Here is a 19,152-nt window from a genome sequence, read left to right on the forward strand (position 1 = left end):
GCTGTCACCGGGCAATTGATTGGGTACCTGAGACTGTCCAGGAGACAGACTAGCGGTGGACCAAGGAGGTCTGTGAAGAGTCTGCAGGGAAGGACCACTAGAAAATCTCACCGGTGAGTACAATGGGATCCTCGGAGAGTAAACCTGGGAGGGCATCCATGGAGGATAGGACAGGTAAAACAGGGCACCCATGGAGGGTTGCAAAGGTAAAGCTGGGAAGGGGCCCCAGCACAAGGGATGACGATCCCAAAAATATAAGGACATGGACACCCAAGGAGGGCAGTAAGGGAAAGTTGAGAAGGGGTCTCGACAATCCATGCCCAAGGGGGGCAACAAGGGAAACTGCAGTGGATTTTGTGGTCTGGAACTGAGTTGGCCCCCTGGTGCCTTTGGGAAAAGCAGGTCTGATACCTGCAGTGGATCTTGCAGCTGCTGTGATGTTTGTTTGTGTGTGTGTGTGTGCGTGCACGAATTACCTGCGTTAATTTATATTTTCATGCAGGGATGCCTGCAGGATAAAAAAAAAGTAACTAGTTGAGTGTTAAAACGTTTTGAACGTGTGATGTATTTTGGTGTGTATGCTGTTTCTCTGCGTGTGCCTATAGGTATCCCTTTGGGGCTCCTGTGTGTGTGTAGCTGAAGAAATGTGGTTTGTTACCAAGAGAGCCAAAACACTCTATGATACTGGCTTTAACGAAGGATAATAGAAGTAAATCTCTGGAATATGGTTGTGTAGAATGTTGTAGTAGAAAGAGGTGTCTGATGCACGATCCCATGGAAAAAGAGGTTGATCCCCTGGAAGAAGGGAAAGGGGGGCAGCTGCTGGGAGCCTCCCCCAGCACGGAATGAAGAGGGATGAGTGGACATGTTGAAGGCAAAGGGATGTTGAGTCTGGTGGCAAGTAGGACCTGAAAGAAAGGAACGGGAGAAAAGGATGTGTTAAGAAAGAAGGAAGAAGAGGGGAGAGAGGAGAAAGAGAAAATGGGTGAGGATTGGGATGTTTTTCAGCACCTTCCCCCGTCTCATTCTCCAATTTTGGCAGCTGACCCAGGGCCAGCTGCAGTCCCCTCTATCCTCTGCTTTCGGAGCGGCAGGAGCAAGCACAGAGGTGCGTGGCTAGAAGCACAGGCTGGAGTCCTGTGGGGAGGTGTGGAGCCAAGCTGGAGCTGTGGGACAGCTGCAGGTTCAGCACCGGGCAGTCCCTGACCCTGCCACCCCCCGGGGCAGGGACGGCAGTGGCCCCCCAGCCTCCATGAGGCTGCAGGACACCCCGGTCACCTGCGGTGCTGCTAGCCATGCCCACTGGGAGTGGCGGGGGGGGGGGAGGGTGCATTTGGACAAGGCAGAGGGAATATCTAGAAAATGCGGCTTGTACATGGGAGAACTAAGATTGTCTGTTAAGAGTTTTGTTTGGGTCACTGGAATGATTTTGAAATGTGGGAGAATGAGCACCCCTAGGCAGTAGTGGGGGTGGAGGCTAGAAGAAAGGCAAAATAACCCCCTAAACGAACTGGTTAGAAAGATGCAGCAAATGTATGTAAGAAGGGATAAGGGAAAAGCAAAGGCAAAGGTGATGCCAAAGGTATTACAGCCCCGGAGGAATAAACTGCAGGGCCCCCGGGACAGAGGAGACAGGGTTGGCCACCAGGATGTGGCAAAGGCATTCCCTCCTCGGCAGGGGAGAGCCGACCGAGGCAGTGGTTGGAAAGGGATCAGTGTGCCAACTGCGGAGCAGTAGGACACTGGAAGCAGGAGTGCCCGCAGAAACATCTGGATCGTCAGGATGAGGAAGCCCAGAGGATAATGGAGATGGATTGTTAGGGGTGTCAGGGGCTTCCATTATACCAGGGACCCACCACACAGGAGCCCTTGATAACTTTGTAGGTGGGCCTAGATCGAAAGGAGATGTATTTCCTAGAAGACACAGAAGGCTCTTGATTCACTTTGAATTTTATCCCTAAGGGAGGGAGTTGTCAACAAGATCTTTAATTATTCAAGGGGTGAGTGGCAAAGATGAAGTGTGCGCCTTATTCAGCCGCTATTGGTAGATGTAGGGGATGTTATTGTGCTTATAATAGTGATTTTGAGTATCGGCACATGGTGAAAATACAAGTGCATGGCGAATTCAAAGGTCTTTAGTATACACAAAGATTTGGAGTTTGGTTTTTTGGTGCAAAACTAAAACAAAGTGTAAAAACTAGAGTTCCATCTGTAAGAACCCTCAGAAACTTGATTTGGTATAAAGGATATACCAAATTTTGTAATTAACTAGGTGAGTTGTCTTTTTGCATGGTTTGTTGTGAAAAGCCAGAATTGGCAAGTTAAAATCCTGAGGTTAATTCCAATTGTAAAGTATACTACTAGTCTGCGAGCTGGTTTTGGGGAAAGTGTGGTTTCCCCGTGCTGTGGGAAAAAGCAGGTTCCAATACCTGCTTTGGATTTTGCAAGAGTCTTTTGGAGGAAGTGTTGTTCTCCCATGCTTTGGGAATTTGGCAGCTACTTTTGCAGTGGCCTGTTGCTATTTTTTCTAAGTTGCCAGATCCAGTGGCTAGGGGCTATTAATTGTCTCAGAATGTCTCAGAATGTAGCCAGAGTCTGGCTGCATTGTTTGCAAAGTTGTGCAGCCATGGCTCTGATAGTAAATGGGGCCCAAGGGCTGACAATAGGAAGATATCAGATAAGTTTCACACCAAGTTGAAGCTTTGTTAACTGAAAGAGCTTCTAAGTGGATGACCAGCACAGTTATTATATGGTGACTCTTGTTTGGTGGAACAGGAAGATTTAGAATTGAAAACTGAGGGGGTTTGACTCAGCCTCCTATTTGGGGGCTGAGGGGAACCCATGACTGCTCTACATTCAGGTGATAAATCTCCAGACCCGAGCTAGGGAAAATTTGCAGGGCACTCCCTGGCCTGGGGGAGGGAATATATTTGGTGGTGAGTCTTCAAGAGTAGTAAAAGATAAACAATTTGAAAGATACACTATCATTAGTGGAAGAGAATAAAAAGAAGTGGGACATTGCCTCTCACATGGTCAGCTCGAACAGCAGAGCTGTAGGTGCTTGTGAGAGCCTGCGAACTATATCAGGGCAGGATAGTGAATATTTTTACTAAATCTATATATGCATATGGGGTGTGAGAAAGGAGTGGTCAGATAGGTAACTCAAGGTAACTATTGAGAGACAGAATATGTGAATTCTAAAACCTAGAAATGCAGGATTCCCTTAATCTTATCAAGATAAGAGAGACAAGAATCCGTTTGAAGCCAGTACAGAAACCGCTGAATCATCTCATAAAGGACTACGCATGCTTCAGAGAGAAAGGTGAAAAGTGCGTTGTGATGACTGTCATCCTCAAGGGGTCTTTGGAGGTCTCCAAAGACCACTGGGACACACGGAACATGCGTGGTGCACATGCTAATGATATTAAAGACTTCCGAGAAATAATTTGTATGAACACTCCTATCCTGGGAAATGTTATGAATATTCATGAATTTTACCTGTAACACTGTGTCTTTGGAGGTACCAAGGTGTGTGTTTGGAGGAGGGAATCCCCACACCCAGTGCACCGAATAAAGCAAATACCCACTTCTCTGACTTTGTCTCAGAAGTGTCTCTGGGCTCGTTTGGGGCAAATCAAATTAGCACCCCAGATGGGACCCTAACTCTGCTCGACTGCCAGATCCAGGGGTAAGCAGACCTCCCAGTCGTGACCCTGAATTTTCAGGGGGAGCTCAGCTGTCCTTTGGCTCATGGCGGGAGTAGACCAAGGACCATGTGCACTAAATTAAGGTATTTGCTACTTTTAAAAAAAACAGAAATGCCTGCAGATCCGGGGTACTGGTCCCCAAGGGTGGGTTGAGACTGGGTCTCCTGAAATTAGTCCCGGGCAAGGGGTTGGACCCCACTGTAGTGAAAGTTACCTTTAAGGGGTCGGACCCCCAAGGGTTGGACCCCACTGTACTGCACCATCGTACTGCTATTTTTGTTCTGCCTGTCTGTATTTTGTTACTGTGTAAGTGCGAATGAATGAGACGTGTCTCCAACACAAGGTAACAGTGGAGCTCTATCTGCGGTTCCATTATCTGGCGACAGAAATGGCCAGAGAAAAGTGAAGCAACTGAAAAAGAGTCAATGAGTATAAATCATACATAAACTCTTGGTTTGGAGTATCTGGAGGGGGGCAGATTGTATTATTGGAGGGGAAAGGTTTTAGTTACTGAATTGAGAACACCCAGACCCCCAACACCTTTCTAAAGTAGCTCCATTTGATTTTCCTTTTGAAATCCTGTGTTTTGTGTGTGGAAATAGTTGTGAGGCTTTGACTTTGTGCACTTGTATTAATTGTGAGGGAAGTGATATTGTCTATTTGCTCAAGTGCTTTTAAATTTGTTTAAGAATGTGTGTGTGTGTACTGTGTGTGCAAAATTTTGCCTGTGTTAATTTGTATTTTTGTCGGCATATAAATTCATGCAGAGACGCCCACGGGATAAAAATAACTAGTTGAGTCTAATAGGTACCCCTTTGGGACTCCTGTGTATATGTAGCTGCTGGAATATGGTTGTGTAGAATGTTGTAGTAGAAAGAGTAAGCATGCAAGTAGATAGAGTAAAAGAAAGAAGGAAGAAGCAGGAAGAGAGGAGAAAGAAAAAGGGTTGAGATATTTTTCAGCACCTTCCCCCATCTTGCTCTCCAAGTTTGGCAGCTGACCCAGGGCCAGCTGCAGTCCCCTGTATCCTCTGCTGTTGGGAGTTGCCTGAATATAGCACGCACACTCATGCAGGTATTGGTGCCATTTCATTTATTCTTAGGAAACAAGCATTATTATAGACAAAAGCATTGTTCACGCGACACACTGGTATACATGATTGGTTATTAGCTTGCGTTCACGCGCCTAATCTAGCTTGCTAATTGGCTGTAAGTTTCTAATCAAGCTCTGCTAGCATCAGATAAAGTCCTGCCCGTGTGATTTCCCTATCTTGTTTTAATTCTTCTATGTTGTTCACATTCTTGGCTCTTGCTTTTTGTTATCTCCTGGGAAAGACATTTCAAGGTTGTCGCTGTTGAGCCGCTAGCAGAGAAGTAGAAACCCAGGTTCTCAGGCAAGAAAAGAGAGCGTTTATTATTTTGATTTCCATATATATAGACTTTTCACAGGTCACCCAGATTGGTCAGTCAAAAACCTCCCCCTAGGCCTAATTGGCCAGGCCTGAACTGCCCAAATCTTGAGACCCTGTTTGCAAAACCATCCAAACTTTATCTTTGTTTATAAAACACAGCAAAATGTTCCCACGAGAAAGACCTGTGCTAGTCACACAAGGTCAGTCACAAAGACTGGATTGTGCATATAAATTCCATTTATATGGCCTTGTTCTGCGAGCCATACTTCAACACTCCGCTTTCAGAGCGGCAGGAGTGAGCACAGAGGCGCGGGGCTGGGAGCACAGGCTGGGGGCCTGTGGGGTGGTGCAGAGCCGGGCTGGAGCTGTGGGACAGCTGCAGGCTCAGCACCGGGCAGTCCCTGACCCTGCCACCCCCGCCCCGGGGCAGAGGTGGCGGTGGCCTCCCAGCCTCCATGAGGATGCAGGGCACTCCGGTCACCTGCAGTGCTGCTAGCCGTGCCTGCTGGGAGCGCTGGAGGGGGGAGAGCTGCGTTTGGACACTGCAGAAGGAATATCTAGAAAATGCGGAATGTACATGGAAGGATTAGGAAGAGTTTTGTTTGGGTCCCCGGAATGATTTTGTGAAGAGAATGAGCACCCCCAGGCAGTAGTGGGGGTAGGGGCTAGAAGAAGCGCAGAATAAGCCCCTGAATTAATTGGTTAAAAAGATACAGCAAATGTATGTAAGAAAGGATAAGGGAAAGGCAAAAGCAAAGATGATGCCAAAGGTATTACAGCCCTAAAAAAATAAACTGCAAGGCCCCTGGGGCAGAGGAGACAGGGTCGGCCACCAGGACATGGCAAAGGCATTCCCTCCTCGACAGAAGAAAGCCGATTAGAGCAGCAGCTAGGAAGAGATCAGTGTACTACCTGCAGGGCAGAGAGACACTGAAGGCAAGAATGTCTGTAGAAATAACTAGATCCTCAAAAGAAGGAAGTCCAGCGATTAATAGAAATGAATTGTTAAGGATGTCAGGGGCTCTCATTATACCAGGGACGCCCCACACAGGAGCCCTTGATAACTTTTAAGGTGGGCCTAGATAGAGAAGAGATGTGAAAGCTCTTAATTCACTTTGAATTTTATCCCTAAGAGAGGAAATTGTCAACAAAATCCTTAAGTATTCAAGGGGTGAGTGGAAAAGATGAAGTGTGCACGTTATTCAGCCACTATTGGTAGATATGAAGAATAAGTTTGAAATGCATTAATTTCTGTTTGTTCTTAATTGTAATTGTAATTTACTAGAAAGACATTTGATGGCTAAAGTCAGAATGCACATTAATATTGTAAAGAACTCCAAAAGCTAACACTGTGGTATCTTTGTCTGAGAAGTCATGCTGAAATAAACCCAAAAGTGTGGGAAGCCTCAAGAAAATGATATAATAGATAATGAAAATAAACCAATAGTAATAGTATATTTGGCTATTCTTTATTTAAAATAACTACCAAAATGTTATTGTGCTTAAAATACAAGTGCATGGTGAATACAAAAGTCTTTGGTGTACACAGGGATTTGGAGTTTAGTTTTAAAAAAACTAAAGTTCCATGTGTAAGAACCTTCAGAAACTTGATTTGTATAAAGGATATACCAAATTTTGTAATTAACTATTTCAGAGGTAAAGTCTCCTGCCTGGGTTACTCTGAGTGGTTAGGTTTTTTTATAAGCAGAGTTTTGCTCAAGTGCTTCTGAGTTCTTTAGCCTTCAAGCAGCCAGAAAAATTGCCTTAGAGGAGATGCAAATTGACATTGCTGAGGGAAAGTGTGAACAATGTCTTCCTCTCAAAACCAAGCTCTGCGTGCTTGCAGAGAAGGAAAACAAAACTGGCTGTGTTGCAAAATAAAACTAGGTAGCATAAAATATAAGATTTTCCAATGGGGGATTGAAGGAGGCAAGAATTCATCCTTCTCCCCACTCTAACATGTGTTATCACTGTGCAAGTTTGTTTGAATATCATTAACAACTTTGAATGTTCAACTGTGTCCTCATCAGATAAAAAGCTAAGTGTGTCCAGACGTGAGACAAGGAGCCACTCAAGCCACAGAAGCAGAAAGAACTGCTGACTACCCTCACAACTGTGAAATCTATGGCCAGAGACTCCTCTCTAATGTGAAACTCCAGACAAAGAGGACACAAAAGAACCACATAGGACAATGTAATATACAGTAAATCGGTTAAAAGCTGCAACACCAAAATGAAACACATTAAATGGTTTTGCTTTTTGTATTTCCAGAACAGTGTTATCCACAGTCAACTATCCTAGCAGAACCTTGTAATAATTGTGACAGCAAGTATGGCTTCAGATGCAAAGGGGTAAGTAAGCCAGAAAAAAAAAGAAAGCTATATCCTTTTAACGCACGCACATGAAACAACAGCCACATTAGCTTGTGGACTGAAATCTAAATTTGCCAAATTGAGATATAACAATAACAAAATAATTTTATTTTAAAATGAAAAGGTTTCAAAAAGATGGCTGGCTATTCTACTAAGTATTAGCAATTGTCACTTTTCTAACTGTTGCTGTTATATGCATAGTTGTTTGTCCAGCATTTGAGAATGCTAAGCCCCACAAAAGGAAGATACTGCCATTGAGAAATCGCTAGAGATCATGGACCGATCTGCCAAGCTTTGAGCTATGCAATTTAAAAGATGCTTTTAAATTTAAAATAGCGGTTACCATTCATATGAATTCCAGTATACTTTCCTCTTTTCTTTCTCCTCTGTCTGCTAGAATTCCCACAAAAAAGGGAAGGGGGGAAAGATAGCCTAATTAGATCACAAGCAAAGAAAACTAACAGTACGAGAGTCCTAGTCAGTTACCATTTATGCTTTCCTCTTTCCTTTCTGCTCCATTTGCTAGAAATTCCACCAAGGTGGGGAGGAAAAGTACCCCATTTTACAAGTGAGAAAAGCTATCAGTGATCCTGATCACTGTCTTGAGCCATGATGTGGGCTGCCAAAAACTGAAAAGATTAATGTCTCTGAGACACTTCAGGATGCCTGTGTGTGGTGTGTGTGTGGGGAGGGGGCAGGTCAGGCCTTGCCCTGGTGAGACAGTGAACTGCTCCTCACCCCATCCCCAGAGCATCCCAGCCCTGCAGTGGTGCTCTCAGTCATAAACACAGCAGAGGCAGTGCTCCATTCTCCCCATCCCTGACTCCAGAGAAACCCAAAAAACAAATCCCACTGGGGGATGGAAAGCCCAAGAAAGCCAAAAGAATTAACATTCCTCTTAGAATTTCTATATATTCTGTCTTTCTTCTTTTTCTTCAAAATATTAAGAAAAAACTAAGTCCCTTTGAAATTAATTGCTCAAAATTCTGGACCTATGAGGGGGCTAATATGTAAAATAAGAATAAAACTAAGCGAAGACCAAAGCCCAAGAGTCAGCCAGTGCCCCCAGGGCAGAGTTAGTATTGGATATGTGAACACAGTGCCCATAAAGTTTTACCCTTCGGATGGTAAGGTCGCTTGCAATAAGACCAATATTTCCCCATATTAGTGTTGTTCCTCAACTACAAGGCTTACTCCAAACTTTTACACGAATAGATAGACCCACCAGATTTCACAGCTTTGCCAGGTAATTTATACCCTAGCTCGAAGTAAGTGAACTAGAGAAATCAATAGTAAATCTTTCTGCCACTATAGAGACCATAATGAATGCCAATGCAGATGCCACAAGAGCACAGCAAATTGAGATTAAGAGCATCTCACAATTACGGACTTGCATTAGATTTGCTGTATGCCAGAAGAGGAAGAGTATGTACAGTTGTAAATACAAGCTGTTGCAATTATGTTGATCCAAGCTTAAACAAATATTTGTAATAGTTATTCGTATTATTGCAGTTATTTACTGTCTGTATTAGTAATTATTTTTGTATGATATTATGTACTTCAAATCGCAATGCTTATGCTCAATGGTAAAAGTACAAACTTAGAAATAAGATAGAGAAAGGTACTTACTTTCATGGCCTACAAGATCTGTAAAGAATTACAAATTACAAAAAAAGAAAAGGGGGGATTGAGAAAAGAGTGGTCAGATAGTGTATTGGTTTGAAAACAAACCAGTGGGAGATCACAAGTCAAGATTGAAATTAAAAATAAGTGAAATAATACAAGGAAAAAGCACTGACAAAGTCAGATACAACCTAACACCCTGTTAGGGTGGTAGTAGCAGTCCAACTGAAGTAGTCCAGTTGAAGCGGTGATCCTGTGAAGGTCTAGTCTCCAGCTGAAGATCCAGTGGTAGCTCTCGTCCTCTGGGAACCCAGTAGACAGGGCTAGCTCAGGCAGTTCGAAGGCCAGCTTATATCCAGGTGGGAACACCTGGTTCCTCCCTCCTGGGCAGAGCATCCCACAATGGGATGAGATAAGTCCATGAGTCACACGGTGGGTCCCTGATGGCCCATTGCCTGTCATGCAGGGTGGGTCATTAGCAGCTGGTAACAGCTAACGGATGGCCCATTGCCTGTCATCCGGGGTGGGCCATTAGCAGGTGATAGCAGTTAACGGCCCACAGCTGGTGGTAATAGAAAACTACATCTATATTGCAACCTAGGACAGATAGGTAACTCAAGGTAACTATTGAGAGACAGAATATGTGAATTCTAAAACCTAGAAAAACAGGATTCCCTTAATCTTTTCAAGATAAGAGAGACAAGAATCCTTTTGAAGACAGCACAGAAACCACTGAATCATCTCATGAAGGACTACACATGCTACAGAGAGAAAGGTGAAAAGTGCATTGTGATGACTGTCATCCTCGAGGGGTCTTTGGGGGTCTCCAAAGACCACTGGGACATACGGAACATGTGTGATGCACATGCTAATGATATTAAAGACTTCCGAGAAATGATTTGTATGAACACTGCTATCCCAGGGAATGTTATGAATATTCATGAATTTTACACTGTGTCTTTGGAGGTACCAAGGTGTGTGTTTGGAAGAAGGAATCCCCCACACCCAGTGCACCGAATAAAGCAAATACCCACTTCTCTGACTTTGTCTCTGAAGTGTCTCCAGGCTCACTTGGGGCAAATCAGGTGATACATGCATTTGGGAAATTATTGGAAGAAAGAGGTTTATTAATCTGCACTGGTAAAACATTAGCTCATTAGATCCTAATTTCTCACCTATTGGAGGTGTGAATTTACCAAAAGGTGTGGGCAATAATGCACGTTAAGGGACACCAGGCAGGGTGCTCAGAAGAAGCAATAAGATGATGAAGAGGTTCAGAAAGCTGCACTGCTGCCAGAAACCTCTGAGATCCTCTCCTTGCTCCCAGTAGCTCCACCACTGCCAGAGAAACTGTCTTTTCCACCAGAGGAGCTTCAGATAATTAAAGAGTGGAGCACAGGAAAGAGAGGATAATTGACTTACAAGGAATGGCAAGCAGTGGATACCAAGAGCTCTAGCCTTACAAATATTAAAACAACTCAATGGAGGAAGTCATTGGGGCTCTCGGGGTTTGGCAGAAGCCTTCCTCAAATTATATGCTGCTGTGGGTCTTTTTAATCTGGCACACCGAGCTATTGAGGGTTGTTTGATTTGTGCTAAAACCAATTACAGGGTTACAAAGAAAATTGCCAGGGGAGGGAGACTGTGCATCCCTTCCAAAGATGCTGGGTAGGTTTTACTGAAATGCCCCAAATGGCAGGGTTTGGATATCTCCTGGTGGTGGTGTTTCAAGCTGACAGGGGAGCCAGAAGCATTTGCAATGGCTTCAGCAACTACAAAATTGGGTGTTGGGGTACTTTTGGAACAAGTAATTCCTGAATGAGAGACTGTGGAAGCAGTGGACTCAAATAGGGGAACTCATTTTACAAGAAAAATCCTTTGGGGAGTTATGGCTGCTTTGGGAGTACAGTGGAATCTCCATACCCCCTGGCACCCCCAGAGTTTGGGTAAGGGAGCATGAATGGAAAAATGGGGAAGCACCTTTTGAAGCTGGTAATAGAAACTAAGATGCCATGGGTATGGCTTTTGCCACTGGCTCTAGCAAGAATAAGGGCCAGGCCCAGGGAAGATATTCAGTTATCTCCCTCGAACTGATGTTTGGAATTCCTTACCCCTGTAGTTCTCAGCCTAGTGGGGGGGTAGAGATAAGTGATGTATATTTAAAACAATATGTAGCCCGGATACCATCTCTTGTGAAATCTCTTCGACAGGAAACTCAGCTGGCACAGACCCTGCCTTTGGACTTTGCTGTTCACAACATCCAACCAGGAAATTGGGTCCTAGTTAAGGCGTGGAAAGAAGCACCACTGGTGGCGAAGTGGCGTGGACTTTTCCAAATGTTACTGACCACAGAAACAGCCATCAAGACAGCAGAACACGGATGGATCTATCACACTCAGGTCAAGGCCTCCAAAGCTCCAGAGATTTGGACATCTCAACTGGAGGAAAAGGACGGGAAGCCACGATTGACTCTCTGCAGGAGTGGACCGGAGCAGTGACCAGTGCATCGACATCAGGAGAAGCCCTGTGTGCCTACCACAAACTGTCTGCTAAAATAATCTGTGTGGGTATCCCTCCTTTCAGATCTCCACTCACTGGGGGGGGCAAATCCTTGCTGTCTTTGTTTTATGTTAAGTGGTTTCTGTGCCTACACTCGCCACAAGTGGTGCGGAAGATAACGTGAAGATTAGATTAGGTTACTAGATTACACAATTAGAATGTTTTTCTTAATAATCTTACCTTTATATTGTCTGTTAGGTTTGGGCCAGAAGCGGGAGAATCATTGTTTTAACCCTAGGAGAAGTAGCAAAGACCTTTAACCTCTATAACTGCTGGGACTGCAGAAGGCCAGGAGGATCTGAAGACTAGCCATTGGTAGCCAGCCCAGTCGAACCTAAATGGTGGGTAAGCACCCTAAGTGAGGTACATAATGGAATGGGGTTTTGGGAAGAACAAGGAAGTCCATGGTGACTTCATTCTTCTGAAAAGGGCTTTTATTGTCTCAACAGAACAGGGAGCGTATATATGGGGAAAAGTGTTTGTGACTGGACTTTATCACTGGAAGTGACAACACCAGAATGGAACCAGAATCCTTTTTAGTAGGTTCTGGTCCAGATCTAACAAAACAGATCTGGGATGTAACTGTAAGTGGAGACGTCATGTAGGAGCTTGGAGATGCAAATATTGTGACTCATGTGGTAAGGCAACTGTTGTTGGGGGACCGTTAGGCCCAGGTAAAAAGTTGTATTTTGACCCACCAATTGATGATGAAAATTGGAAAGGCCCCTTTGCTAATGGAACCTGGGCCTTGAAAGGGCATTATTGGATTTGTGGCCAATATGCTTATTGCAGGTTGCCTCCAAACTGGTCAGGAATATGTTATGTAGGGTATATTAAACCGTTGTTATTTTGCTACCACAAGTTCAGGGAAATCAGTTAGGAATCAAGGTATACGATGATCTAATTAGAGCTAAGCGGTCAATAGATGCATCCCTAGCTAAAGGGAGCATCCAAAAGTGGGGAAAAGAAGAATGGTCACCAGAGCGAATTATAAAACACTATGGACCAGCCACTTGGAATCCTAATGAATTAATATCAGGTGCCAGAGAACCCATTTATAATTTAAATTGAATCATTAGGTTACAGGCTGTCTTTGAAATGATAATCAACCAGACAGCTACAGCTCTTGATCTTCTTGCTGACCAATCCATTCAGATGAGGAATGCTATATTTCAACATCGGATGGTACTGAATTATCTATTAGCAGAAGAAGGGGGAGTGTGGGGAAAATTAAATTACTCAAACTGTTGTTTGCAAATAGATGACAATGGAAAAGTGGTGAAACAAATAACAAAGGGAATAAGAAAGCTAGCTCATGTACCAGTCCAAACGTGGAAAGGATGGGAATGGAACATGTTTTCATGGTTACCTGGTGGTCTATGGGTTAAACAAATGCTCTTTTTCCTCTTATGTGCTATAGCAGCTCTGATCTTTTTACCATGCATGATCCCTTGCTTAGTGCAGCTAATTCAGCATGTGATCAGAGGAATGCAAGTAGTAGCCATGCCTACTGATCCAGAAATGGCTACAAAAGGACAAAAAAATCATGTCACTACAAATGATCACATGTTACGGCCCAAGCAGCTGAGATAGAACTCAGTGCCCTTGAGAATGTGGAGGATTGGGATGAAATGGGAGAAGTGCCAGAAGAAAGTGAAGAAGAGATGGATTATCCCAGCAACCTCCCAGAAAAGTATTACAGATAGTATGAGCCGTTATCTCTCCCCAACCACTCGACGCCTGCATATCTCAGTGTTAGACATTGGTAAATTTAGACTGTAAATTACTTGTATTCACTTTTCTATTTGTTCTGAAAACTTGTAAACCCGCCTCGTTATCTACCCTTATAACCTGTTGTAGAGCCTTTGTTCTGGGCTCTTCAGATGTCTCTCCAAACTCTCCTGTCCCCTATGTAACCCCCAATAAAGCTGAAGAGACCTCATCTCGTCCCCTCGCCTGAGTCGACTTCCAGAAGCCCAAATTCATCTCCTGTGAGCTCAAAACAGCCCTTCTCCCCACTGAAAGAACTTTCCTGTGGCATTTAAAGCACTTCTGGTCATGACTTCAGAAGTAGCCGCCGCAATCACAAAACCAAAAAAGACCCAAGAACACACAATCCAGTCAATGATAACTAAAATTTGTAAAGGCAATTATTGAGAAAGTAAAAAGAGGAGGGATTGAAAGGAATAAGGGAGTGTCTTTACAAACAAATGACTGGTAAAAATAAGACCTGAGTCTGCTGGTAAGATAACATTGATACTGAGAGATAGAAGAAACAATGGGAAGGATTTCCATAGGAATTTCCCTAATTTGACTTACCCAAGACTGTGTTAATAAACTACAAAAACAGAGACACAAGAAGAAGAAGAAAAGGGGAATGTGTATTGGGGGTGTCTGTATTAGGGGAGGATGTATATTAATTAGGTGTTCTGGGAAGCCTGTACCTCTCATGTGTGGCTAGCACAGGTTTTTCCCATGAGAATTCTTCTTGTATTTTATAAATAAAGATAAAGTTTGGATGTTATTGGAACAGTGTCCCAGAACTTGGACAGTGCAGGCCTGGCCAATCAGGCCTGGGGGAAGGCTTCTGACTGACCAATCTGGGTGACTTTTGAGAACTCTATATATGTGATGAAATCAAAACAATAAAGGTCATTCCTTCTTGCCACTGAGAACTGGTGCTTTCATTACTCTGCTAGCTGCTCAACAGCGACACTCATGTACCTCAGCCAATGGGGAAAAAAGAGAGAGGGGAACTGTGGCCAGGAATTAGGATAAAAGAGGCTGCGTCCTCTAGCAATTGGAGAGAGAACCCATGGGAAATGCCCATGAACTCTCCCTTTATTCATGAATAAAGTTACAGGACTCCTCTGTCTCCTTTTTGGACATAAACCTCTGGTGTTTGTGGATTAATTTTCCTTTCCAAAGCAAATGTCAATCCTATCTTCAAGGCAAGAAGGAGAACCCAGGGAACTACAAGCCAGTCAGTCTAACCTTGTTCCCTGGAAAGGTGATAGAACAGCTAATCCTGGGAACCTCTTGAAGGTTGGGGCGGGGGTGGGGGAGGGGAATGGAATTTTCTCCATCTCTGTTACTAGGAAACCACAACGACCAGGTACTCAAGGACCATTAACTCTTTTGTGAGAGACAAAGGATGTGGCTGGTGTGGTAAGGGGAGGAGGCATTCTGGCTGTTGGGGACTTCACTTGCTCGCTGGGCACTGGAGGGGACAGAGGGAAGCTGCTGCCTGCCTTAGGCTGCAATCGCAAAGAGTCCAGCTCTGCACTGCCTTCTGTTCCTGGCTGGGTGAGCTCTCGCTTGGGAAAGGGCCTGGGGATCCCAACCCTTTTCCCCGCCTGGAGTGCACGCCTCCCCGGCTGCACTCGCAGCTGTTGCAGAGGCACCCGGCTGTTGCTGCCCCTGCCCCTGCCTGTCAGAACGCACTGAGGCTTCTGCCACAACTGCGGAGTTTCTGCCACCTTTGCTGGCTAGCCCGGGTGACCCAGTCCTGCCGCTCCAGCTCGCTGCTCTGACCTTCCTGATGTGTGCTTTCCTGCCATCCAGCCCGCCCGCCATTATCCACATGAGACCAGGAGCTGACCTAGTGCCACAGTGTCCCCTGCAGCTGCTCAGGAGTCATTGCACCTGCCCTGCCTGTCTGGGAGCTCAACAGCACCCCTGCTGGCTGTGACCATGACTGCACCAAAGGGAAGGATGTCTGGCAGCCCAGAGCAAGCTGCCACCGGGTTTCTGGGTTTTGTTTGTTGTTGCTACTGTTGTTTGTTGCTTGTTTACTTCATTATAGATACTAGTACAGATCTGTTATTCCTTTTCCCATATCTCTGCCTGAAAACCCTTGATTCCAAAGTTAAAATAATTCAGAGGGAAGGGGGGTCACATTCTCTATTCTAAGGGAGGTTTCCACCTTTCTTAGCAGACACCTGTCTTTCAAACAAAGACAGAACCATTCCAGGCATATGAAGGACAAAAAGGTAATTGGGAGCAGTCAGCATGACCAAGGGGAACTGATGCTTGATAAACCTGATAACCTTCCACAATGAAATTACCAGCTTAGTAGACAAGGGGAGATATTTTCTACCTTGACTTGAGAAAGGTTTTTGACACTGTCTCCTGTTGGATCATCATAGAGAAGCTGATGAAGAATAGGCTGGATGAGTAGACAGTAAAGTGGGTTGGAAACTGGCTGAATGGCTGGACCCAGATAGTGGTGATCGGTGGCATGAAGTCTAGTTGGAGGCCAGTAGCTAGCAGTGTACCCCCGGAATAATTATTGAGTCCAGTCCTGTTCAACATATTCATTAATGATCTAGAAGATGTGGCAGAGTGTACCCTCAGCAACTGCAGATTACACAAAACTGGGAAGACTGGCTGACACACCAGAGGATTGTGCTGCCATCCAGAGGGACCTGGATAGGCTGCAGATATGGGCTGACAGGAACCTCATGCAATTAGACAAGAAGTGCAAAGTCCTGCCCCTGTGAAGGAACAACCCCATGCACTAGTACATGCTTGGGGCCGACCTGCTGGAAAGCATCTTGGCAGAAAAGGCCCTGGAGGTCCTTGCACACAAAGTTGAACATGAGCCAGCAGTGTGCCCTTGCAACAATGATGGCTAATGATATCCTAGGCTGTATTAGACAAAGTATTGTCAGCAAGTTGAAGGAGGTGATCTTTCCCCTCTACTCAGCTCTGGTGAGGCCACACCTGGAATGTCTTGTACAGTTCGGGGCTCCCCAGTACAAGAAAGACATGGAGCTACTTGGCAAGAATCCAGCAGAGGACCACAAAGGTGTTTAAGGGACTGGAGCACCTCACATATGAGGAAAGGCTGAGAAAGATGGGAGTGTTTAGCCTGGAGAAGAGAAGGCTCAGGGGGGAATATTATCAATGTATATAAATACCTCAAGTGGCAATGCAAAAAACACAGGGTCTTTTCAGTGGTTCCCAGGGACAGGACCAGGAGTACAAACTGAAATGCGGGAGTGCCATCTGAACCTAAGAAAACCCTTTCTCAATGTGAGGGTGACTGATCACTGGAACAAGTTGCCCAGGGAGGTTGTAGAGTCTCCCTCCTTGGAGATATTCAAAATCCATTTGAGCATAGTCCTGGGAAACTGGCTTGAGGTTGAGCACGGGGGTTGGACCAGATGACTTCCAGAGGTCATTTCCAATCTCAACCATTCTGAGATTCTGTGCAGTGCATAAATACAAATCCATCCTTCCTGAATACATCTCTAACTCAATTTTAGCCTCTTAGAAAGTGGTTATATGAAAGCATTTGTGCTGTCATTGTAATAATGTAAAAGATCACTGAGAGTTGTGAGGAGACTTGAAGAATGTAGGAAAAAAGGAGATACCTTCAAAGGACAATTTTAGAGGAACAGACAAGTTGCTATGCTAGACATTATAAGGAGGCAGAACTTTCAGACTAATATCAAACTCCTGACAGAGAGCTAAGCAGATGCAATACCAAATATATTAATTTGCATGCAACATTAACAATCTGTGGTTGCAAGTTAGATTTTACGTTACTACAGTGTGTGGAAACTTAGCTCTCACTTATTTTTTTTCCCCTCCAATGTATGCTACAGTTCTTTGAAGTTTGATCATCACTCAAATCCAGCTGTCTTTTTATATCTTTATTTCTCAGCTGGCTTAACCACTTTACACTTTGCGTCATTTTATTACTGGCCTTGTACACTGATAAAATTGAAAGTCTTCAGTAAGAATACCAAGAAACCACTATCAGTTGTGATTACTTTCTGAAGGATTTCAAAATTTCACTAATAAAAATTCCATGTAACACTTGGAAATTAATAGCAGAGCAACTATATTTTAAATTGTTCACCCAAATGATTTTAAAAGGCCTTCAATCTGTTTTAAAGATAGATGCAATTAATGAAATGTGTCCGGGTGTTAACATAGGGTTAAAATGTTTCTAAAATCAGGATAGCTAAAAGTAGGCCGGGGGAATGGGGGTAGGTATTGTAGTTATTGCAAATCATGTGAAATTGCACCTGGGGACCTGCATGTACAAGTTCATGGTGACATGAACACGAAGATTGTTTAGAAAATATCAGGAATTGTTTTAGCTAAATTATACGGAGTCGCACCTGTGAAATAAATCAGAAATATTGTGGGAAGAGGGGGCTTAAAGTCATGCTTGGGGGAAAACAATGGAACAATGTTAAGTTGATGATTAACATATGATTATACAACTGTTATGTAAGGGAAGAGTATAAAATGTATTCGCTTCAAACCAATGTTGAAGTCAGCTTTGGGTACATCTTACCCCTGGCTTCCTGAGCTCAATAAAAAAAGCACCTGCATGTAATCATTCTGTGATTATGTGTTTTCCATGCTAACGCGGGCAGAAAGATAAAAGTAATTTGTGGACCTCTTTCTGCAAAGAAATTATACAAACTAAGGCAATTGTTTAAATGTTGTATGGAAGAATATAAAATCCTCCAAAAATATGTTTGATGCTGGAATGGGGGTGAGGAAGGAATTCCTACTAACTCATGTGAACAGTGGGCAAGGCTGCCCTTTGCAAAAACAAGCCTAATTAAGAGCCATCAGGGAAGTTAAGCTACCATATTTACATTCAGTCACAAAAATAATGTTAACATTTCCAGTTTAAACAAATTATTAATGTTAACTATCTTCTGTTGCATTTTCAGATAATATAAAATGTTAATATGATTTGATACTAGGAAGCAAAATACAAGTGAGCCTCTGATAAAAGAGGTGCATTACGCTAAAGGCACTCAAAATGCTAGCAGTTATGTGCATGTTTTCTAAGAATCGTTGGCTGCATTGGGCATCTGTAAACAGTTAAGCTCCAAATTTACAGTCTCAGTAGGTCAGCACACTTTATTTTTCTGTTTGCAAAAGCTTCCTGAAGATTCTTCCAACACAGAGGTGGGACAGAAGTATTTCTGTGCAGGATGTGTTTGTTCACAAGAGAGAACTGTTACATTTTCTGAGATGTAACATTACTATATATTTTAAATACAAATGAATTATTTGCCTTAACACAAATACTTATAATATCATGCCTTTAATAAGCCCACTTTAATACAATTATCATCATACTACCTATAATACCCCCTCTCAGTTACAGTTCAGCACAGAAAAAGTAGCACCATAGAAAAAGTGAGGATACTTGATTGGAAGTCTAGAATGTTTAGTAATCTCCAAATCCAATAAAATGCCTAAACCCCACTGAACTTTCTTCATGTCAGCAGTCCCAGCTGAAGCTAACAGGATCACTCGTGCTGAAAGTTAAGCCTGTGCCAAAATACATTGCTAGACCAGGACTTTTCATTTACTGTTCTCAAAACACTCAGCAAACATTTATCTTCCCCAGAAACTGGACCATATTTGGCCATTAATTATAAAGCAGAACTCCTCATTAGCCATTTAGAAATTAATGACGTGAGATGACCTTTCATGGATA

At 43.7% G+C, this 19,152-nt stretch overlaps 1 protein-coding gene across 4 annotated transcripts in view; it reads right to left on the reverse strand.

Moving 5' to 3' along the window:
- LOC146425727 (protein patched homolog 1-like) overlaps positions 1–19,152 on the reverse strand; it is a 228,888-nt gene that overhangs the window by 53,868 nt on the left and 155,868 nt on the right. The gene's annotated exons all lie outside the window — the stretch shown is intronic.

This window comes from Lichenostomus cassidix, chromosome W (genome assembly GCF_008360975.1).
Source record: "Lichenostomus cassidix isolate B80296 chromosome W, HeHo_3.0, whole genome shotgun sequence".
NCBI lineage: Eukaryota > Metazoa > Chordata > Aves > Passeriformes > Meliphagidae > Lichenostomus > Lichenostomus cassidix.